The sequence below is a fragment of the Chiloscyllium plagiosum genome, chromosome 26 (assembly GCF_004010195.1).
Source record: "Chiloscyllium plagiosum isolate BGI_BamShark_2017 chromosome 26, ASM401019v2, whole genome shotgun sequence".
Lineage (NCBI taxonomy): Eukaryota > Metazoa > Chordata > Chondrichthyes > Orectolobiformes > Hemiscylliidae > Chiloscyllium > Chiloscyllium plagiosum.
In genome coordinates this window covers 2,582,109-2,590,106 of record NC_057735.1, presented here as the reverse complement: position 1 = coordinate 2,590,106, position 7,998 = coordinate 2,582,109, and positions in this window count along the sequence as shown.

The window sequence follows — 7,998 nt, the reverse complement described above, 5'->3', positions numbered from 1 at the left end:
CGCTCCTCCCCACCCTACAAAAGTGATTACACTACAAAGTATTTATTTGACTGTAAACATTTTTCCAATGCCCTCTGGTTATAAAAGACTCAAGGGAGAAATGTGTTAATTTGTCTTGAAGCTTAAGTAACATTGGATGTATTTATAATGCCTGTTGCTGCCCTCCTGTGTCAATGCATTGTAATTATTGCTAACTCATGGTCCTGCGCAGAAACAATGTGAAACCACATTTTATGACACACAAATAGTTTACATATGAGGTTGGGAAAAATACGTCATATTATTGCAAAGGGAATACCTAAATAACAGGAACTGCAGTTCATCCAACAGGAAATACTGGTGGAAATCTGACTGTGGACCACAAAAGCAGTTATGCAATCCCTGAGAAACAGTGACACAGTGCCGTTGATACCATGATTAAAAGATGGATAAGTTAGTCTAATTATTAAATCAGTGATACACCGTTTAGCCAAACAGAAAAGAGATTAAAGACTTATTTTGGAAAACATAACATGAAGCATCCAGGATATAGGTTTCCTCGCATCGGTTTGTTTTCAGATGTTTCGTCAATGTAGTAGGTAACATCTTCAGTGAACCTCCGAATGAAGCAATGGTCGTGTAGCCCACTTTCTATTTATATGTTTGAGGTTCTTTGGGTCAGTGATGTCATTTCCTATGGCAATGTCATTTCCTATGTTTTCCTATACTTCTAGGAAATGCCAGACTACTCAGACCCCTTGGCATCATGGTAGCCCACAAACCCACCAACGCACTAAAACAACAGCTAATGAACGTGAAAGACCCGATACAGACAACAAACAAAACTAATGTCATTTACAAAATACCATGCAAGAATGTAACAAACACGGCATTGGACAAACAAGCAGAAAACTAACCATCAGGACACATGAACATCAACTAGCCACAAAAAGACATGATCCACTCTCACTAGTATCCTTACATATGGATGAGGAAGGACACCACTTCGACTGGGATAACGCATCCATCCTAGGACATGGCAGAGACACACACAAGAATTCCAAGAAGCATGATATTTCAACCGAAACTCTATCAACAAACACATTGACTTGGATCCCATTTACCATTCCTTGAGAAAAAGAGCAGGAAATGATGTCACCAAAGGAAATAACATCAATAACCCAAGAAAACCCAAACATATAAATAAAAAGTGAGCTACACCGCTGGTGCTTCATCCGGAGGCTCACTGAAGATGTTACCTAGTTTGGTGATGAAACGTCGGAAAACACTTCCAGCTCAGCAAGCAAACCTACATCCAGAACCTCAAGCTGAGATACAAACCTTCTCAAAACATGAAGGATTCCAACAAGAAACACACTCTCTGTTCAATTCTGCACTATCACTCACACTTAAATCACTAAAGAGCGAAGATAGAGACAGATAGAAGCAACTTTGCTCCACATCTAACCATGTGCTGTCTCTGTCCTGGTAGTGTTTGATTAGGAAAGCTTTACTTTTACTTTCAGATTAAAAAAGAGGAAGCTTTACTCTGTATCTAACCCCATGCTGTCCTTGAGGAGAAAGTGAGGTCTGCAGATGCTGGAGATCAGAGCTGAAAATGTGTTGCTGGAAAAGCGCAGCAGGTCAGGCAGCATCCAGGGAACAGGAGAATCGACGTTTCAGGCATAAGCCCTTCTTCAGGAATGAGGAAAGTTTGTCCAGCAGGCTAAGATAAAAGGTAGGGAGGAGGGACTAGGTCTTTGGACTCCTCCATCGTCAGGCCACAACAAAACGACGGTTGGGGGAAGAACGCCTCATCTTCCTAAGCGGGAGATGGGGCGCTCTTCCTCCAACCGTTGTTTTGTTGTGGTCTGGCGATGGAGGAGTCCAAAGACCTGCATATCCTTGGTGGAGTGGGAGGGGGAATTGAAATGTTGAGCCACAGGGTGGTTGGGTTTATTGGTCCGGGTGTCCCAGAGGTGTTCTCTGAAACGCTCCGCAAGTAGCCGGCCTGTCTCCCCAATATAGAGGAGGCCACATCGGGTGCAGAGGATGCAATAGATGATGCATGCTGTCCTTGTCCTGGCAGTGTTTGATGGGGACAGTGTAGAGGACGTTTACTCTGTATTGCTGTTGTCAAGCATTCTGATGGTAAGTGGAGAGTACTCCACCACACTACTGTACATTGTGGACAGGTTTTGGGGAGCCAAGAGGTGAGTCACTCGCTGAAGGATTCCTAGCCTCTGACCTGCTCTTGAAGCCAAAGTATTTATATGGCAAATCTAGTTTCTGGTCTATGGTAATCTCAGGTTGTTGATAAAGGTGGGGGTTGGGGGAGATGAGGAGAGGTGGAGATGGTGCCCAGAGGGAATGATTAGAATCAGTCTAAACATAATGGCACAGACAGGGAACACAGGGGGCTAAAACCTTCAACATATTATCTGGCTAACACCAATTGTTATTTTTAAACTGAGAATGTAACTTTTTAAAAAAAGTTTTGTGATTTACATATGAAAGAAGTGAAACTATCATAGTATTTGAACAGGTGAAAGACTCAACAAACAATCAAGGTATTTTCAATGTATAATTTCAGTTACATCACACTGTAAACTTTTGCTATAAATTCTGTGTCTTACAATTGTGTCCTCCACAACCACCTGATGAAGGAGCAGCGCTCTGAAAGCTAGTGCTTCCAAATAAACCTATTGGACAATAACCTGCTGCTGTGTGATTTTTAACTTTGAGTCTGGTGACGCTTTGTCAGAACCACTGGTATCTTGGAAAAGGTGGTGTTTATGCAACAGCCAAAGTGGGGAGGTGGGGTAGGGGGAAAACTGGAGGGTAAAGGTATGAGGATAGGCAGAGACAGAGTCCAGAGAGAGTGAGAGAGAGATATGAAGGGTTAGGTAAACAAAATGAGTAGAGTTCTAACTCTTAAGTGCTAAGAGTGAGAAAATGGGTTAGGTTATATCTCTCATTCTCTCTGGACACCATCTCCACCTCTCCCCCAACCCCCACCTCTACCAACAACCTGAGATTACCATAGACCAGAAACTAGATTATGGATTAGTGGTGCTGGAAGAGCACAGCAATTCAGGCAGCATCCGAGGACAGACAAAATCGACGTTTCGGGCAAAAGCCCTTCATCAGGAAACTCCACCCTGAACTAGATTACTCCACCCTGACCTATCACCTTCATCTCCTCCCCCACTCACCTATTGTACTCTATGCTACTTTCTCCCCACCCCCACCCTTCTCTAGCTTATCTCTCCACGCTTCAGGCTCTCTGCCTTTATTCCTGATGAAGGGCTTTTGCCCGAAACGTCGATTTTGCTGCTCGTCGGATGCTGCCTGAATTGCTGTGCTCTTCCAGCACCACTAATACAGAATCTGGTTTCCAGCATCTGCAGTCATTGTTTTTACCTAGCCATATAAATACTTTGGCTTCAAGAGCAGGTCAGAGGCTAGGAATCCATCAGTGAGTGACTCACCTCTTGACTCCCCAAAACCTGTCCACAATGTACAAGGCACAAGTCAGTAGTGTGGTGGAATACTCTCCATTTACCCTCAGAAAGCTTGACAACATCCTAAACAAAGCATCCCACTTGACTGGTACTATATCTACAAACAGTCACTCCCACCACACCTATGCTTACAAGCAGCAGTGTGTAGCATCTACAAGATATACTTCAGCAAGTCTCTTTATAAAAGTTCCTGTCACACTATCATCATTCCTCCTGTATCACTAAGTCAAAAACCTGGAACTCTGTCCCCCAGAATTGTAGAGGTACCCATACCAAATAGTCTGCAGCATTTTAAGAAGACAGCTCACTACCACCTTCTCAAAGACAACCAGGGACAACACTGACCCAATCAGTGACAGTACATCACCGAAACAAATTTTAAAAAATTCTCCTTTGGAAGGTTTATTCTGTATTTAATCCCATGCTGTCCCTATCCTGGATGTGTGTAATGGTGAGAGTGTAGATGTAGGGGTAATTTTACTTTTTACCTGCCCTGGATATGAGAATCAATGAGGATTGTGGGGTGAATTAAAACAACAGGGCCACAGGTAGAAACAAAACTGCAGACTCAGATGAATAAATATCCTGTGATTTTACCATGAGACTAATTCTATGTTCACAGCATTCTGAAATTCCCACCCTGCTGTTTTGACATAGCTGAGGAGGAGGTGGGATAGGGATGTATCTGACAGCAAACAGTTTGATAATTGACCCTGCAAGCGTTGTCCCTTTTTAAAAATTAATTTATTTGTTTTTTATTTGTTGTATTCTGAATCTATTGAGGTCAGCTCCCCATACCATATTTCCCTGTGATTCTATAGAAAGAAAAACAACAATTTGTATTTCTATAGCATATTTCACATATTTGGGATGTTCCTAACATCCAATGAAGTACATTTAAAATGTAAACAGTGTGGTAATGTAGTAAACACAGCTGACTAGTATCCCATCAAAGATTGTTTAACTGTTTTGATGTTTAACAGAGTACAAAACACAACAGGCTGTTTGCACAAACAGCGATGAGATAATTGGAGGGATAGTTCAGTTTCACTATGTTAGTTGAAGAATAAATCTCAGTCAAGACATTGGGGTGCATTCACCTGCTCTTTGTTATAACCGTTTTAATCCATCCAAAAGGATAGACTCTCATTCTACAGACCTATACAAAGGAGGACAGAACATTTCATTTATCCAGTATCTTTAAAGTCAGAATCACAGAGCTTCCCCCTATTAACGCAGTATTTCATCAAGCACATCAGCCTACATTACTTACTTACTCAATATTACTTGATTCCAATCACCCAATTAATTCAATTTTCTAATACCAAATAGCTGATTTCATTTTGCATACTCCTAATGATCCGATTTAAACACCTTTAGCACTGTTTAAAGCAAGCAGTGGGACTTGAACCTCCCACCTGCTGACTCAGTGATGATAGTATTTACCTGCTGATCCCATTGCCTTCATAATAGAACAAATAAAAACTGGGCAATTTCCTAATTGACAAACTGCACGTAAAGCTAAATGTGCTAAAATATTCTGGCTGGAATGTAATTAAGTTTACAATTAGTTACGATAAATCTAAATGTGCTCCTCAGTGGAGCAATAGATGTTGAAATAAAAATTGTTTGTTGCAGGGCACTGGCAGCAACTGGAATCTGTGCAAGTTCACAAAGCACAAACATTGTTGGAAAAATTATTCAGTACTCCAAATACCACTACTTATTATCATCATTTGAAGTATCAGCCATCTTTCTCAGTATTTACTCTTCTTTGTATAAAGTGCTTGGATAGATTGAAGATTGTGAATGATCAATAAAAGCAGCTTGATTTGAGCAAGTTGCTTAAGTACTGAATTTTTCACAATTGGTTTCTTCAAGAACTAATACAGCTGGTGCTAGGAGAGAATGGTCTGTATGGATGCGAAGACTAAGATGCACACTGAGCAGCAGGGGCGTAAAGGGAAAACAGGGGTTGGAAATAGAAAGGGGTAGAGAATGAGAAGTGAACGGTAGCAGGGAGAGACAAATGAGAAAGGGGGTACAGTGAGGAGCAATGCTGAGTGAGGATAGGGAAATGGGAGAGAGATGCATTGATCAGCTGACAATCCACCTCAATTCTGCCTGCAAGTTAATTGCTACATTTGCTTCAATAACAAATTTTAATATAATTTACTCCATTTGAAGTGCTTTGAGATGTTGACGGTACAGTATGGTGGCATATCCTCTTATGCAGTTCATTGGATTATCAAAGGACTGTTTAATCAGGTTAAGCTGCAGTTCCTGTAAAACCATCAATACTATGGAGTGCACACAGATACTAAATAGGCTAAAATGCTTCCGCTTATAGAACATGCTGATAGGGTGAAATGAAGAGGGCTGGAGACAGAATGTTAAAACCAGTACTGACTACTGGGGCTGAATGGCCTGTCTGTGCAATTAATTCTATGTAAGAATGATTTGCAAAGAACATCACAATAAAGAAAGGACAACTTTAGCACTTTTTCAGTTTATTTAAAAAAATACTTCAAAGAAATGTTCTATGTATTTCATCTGCGCGCTCAAATTTAAAATCTTACAAAGCAACATTTCAAAAGGTTAAAACATGCTTCATATAGTGAGCTAAAGAAATTCACTGAGCAAAGGGTTAATATCACATAGAGGTTTATTTATTTTAAAATGTACCATCTGCTCACACTCCGCGTCATTAAAAAGTTATTACATCCTTCACTGAGACAAGGATTTATAGGGTTTGCAATAGAACTAAGGCCAAGCAAAGCAAAGCTTACTTCCCAAGTAAACGCTTTTCTGGAAATCATAACTGCAGGTAAGCTTTTCATGAATACATTTTCTCAGTGGACCACTGGCTTTGCACAGAGTTTTGTGTGTGTGTGTGTGTGTGTGTGTATTCACATGTGCTGAGCAGTACTTTGCAAATTCAGTACAAATTCTTGCCCATTCACAAGATTAGGTAACATGAATCCGGTGCCCGTCCTAAGGTAAATGAGCACATGCAGAGCATGAATGCTCCTTTACTTTTGATTTGCAAGGGTGGGGGTGTGGGTGTGTGTGTGGGGGAGGGGACTGGGAGCTCTTGTGTTTTTTTTGGCATGGGGACACGGTAATGAACACACCCAGGAATCATGAAGGGGCCACTCCACCAAAAGGTAGGGGGGTGGCTTATCTATTCGAAGAGTTGTTTAACACTAACACTTGTCCAACTCCTGGTAGATCACAGCAAGGAGCCAATGTTCCCGCGAGAGCCTTAGCTGAATGTGGGCAACACACTTTCCACTGGATGATACTGGATCACCAGGAGACCTGAGAGATTTATTGCCCAAACTGCTCCATGGATTCTGAAGCCAATTGGACAATCACTCCCACTGATCCAATTGAGACCAGCATCATATCCATAACACATGCATGAGCTTACTGTTTCAGCAACTCATTCAATGAAACACATCGGTGGATCCCCCATCCAAATCTCCAATGATATCCAGTGATATTCTCAAAGTCCCATTCAATAAGTTGTCAAACGGAATCTAGCCAATTTCAAGTGAGCCTTCCATCGTTTGTCAGTGAATTAATATTTTCTCAGCCCAGACAGTGTACACTTACAAAGCAAAACATTCCACTTTTGGGACTGAAGGAAGGGCCTTATTATGGATGGCAGTGGATTGAAGCCAATGGGTGAGACATAACTGACAGGTGATCCACAAGTGTCTACCTTCCCCAGTCTAGCATAGAATCAGATAAACCCACCTGTAAGACGACATTCGCTCTTGGATCCAGACGATGGAAGATGTACAACATGACAATGTAATGACCCTAAGAACAGACTTACACACTTGCAGTTGGACATTGCATTGACCCTCAGCCCCCACCCCCAAAAACAGACAAACTTGCAGTGCGACAGCGTCACAGTTCTGAAGATTTATAAGCCAATGATGTCAATAATGCATGCACACTGGCTGAAGAGTTTACATTAATGTAAATATACTCAACACAAATACAAAAATACAACACCCCTGAGGGCATTAACTCTGCTACACTGATAGAAATGTTCAAAAATAAAGTAGATGTCTTCATAAATTACTGCTAGATACATTGAGGCATTTCAATAATGACGACTATTGGTAAATTAAGATAAACCTGAAGGAATTCTCCTGCAAGCTACGATATTACAATATCTTAAAGGAGCCATACTTTGTTTTAAAACAACTTACAAATATAAATGGATAAAAAATTACAAATACAGTAAAGTGATTAGAAAATACAAGTGCCTGGGAAGCAATTTTTACTTTGAATGACCAAGTTTTACCTTAAAAAATCATCTTCGGGACAAGACAATGTATATAGCTCCTCTCATTAAAAAGCGGAGAACAAGTTTGTGGAATTCCTACTTCCCTATATGTCTGGATGATTAAATTATTCTTCTGTAGAAAGTTGTCCATCATGTTGGCAAGTGCTTATTGCTTAGAAGCCGTTTACACAG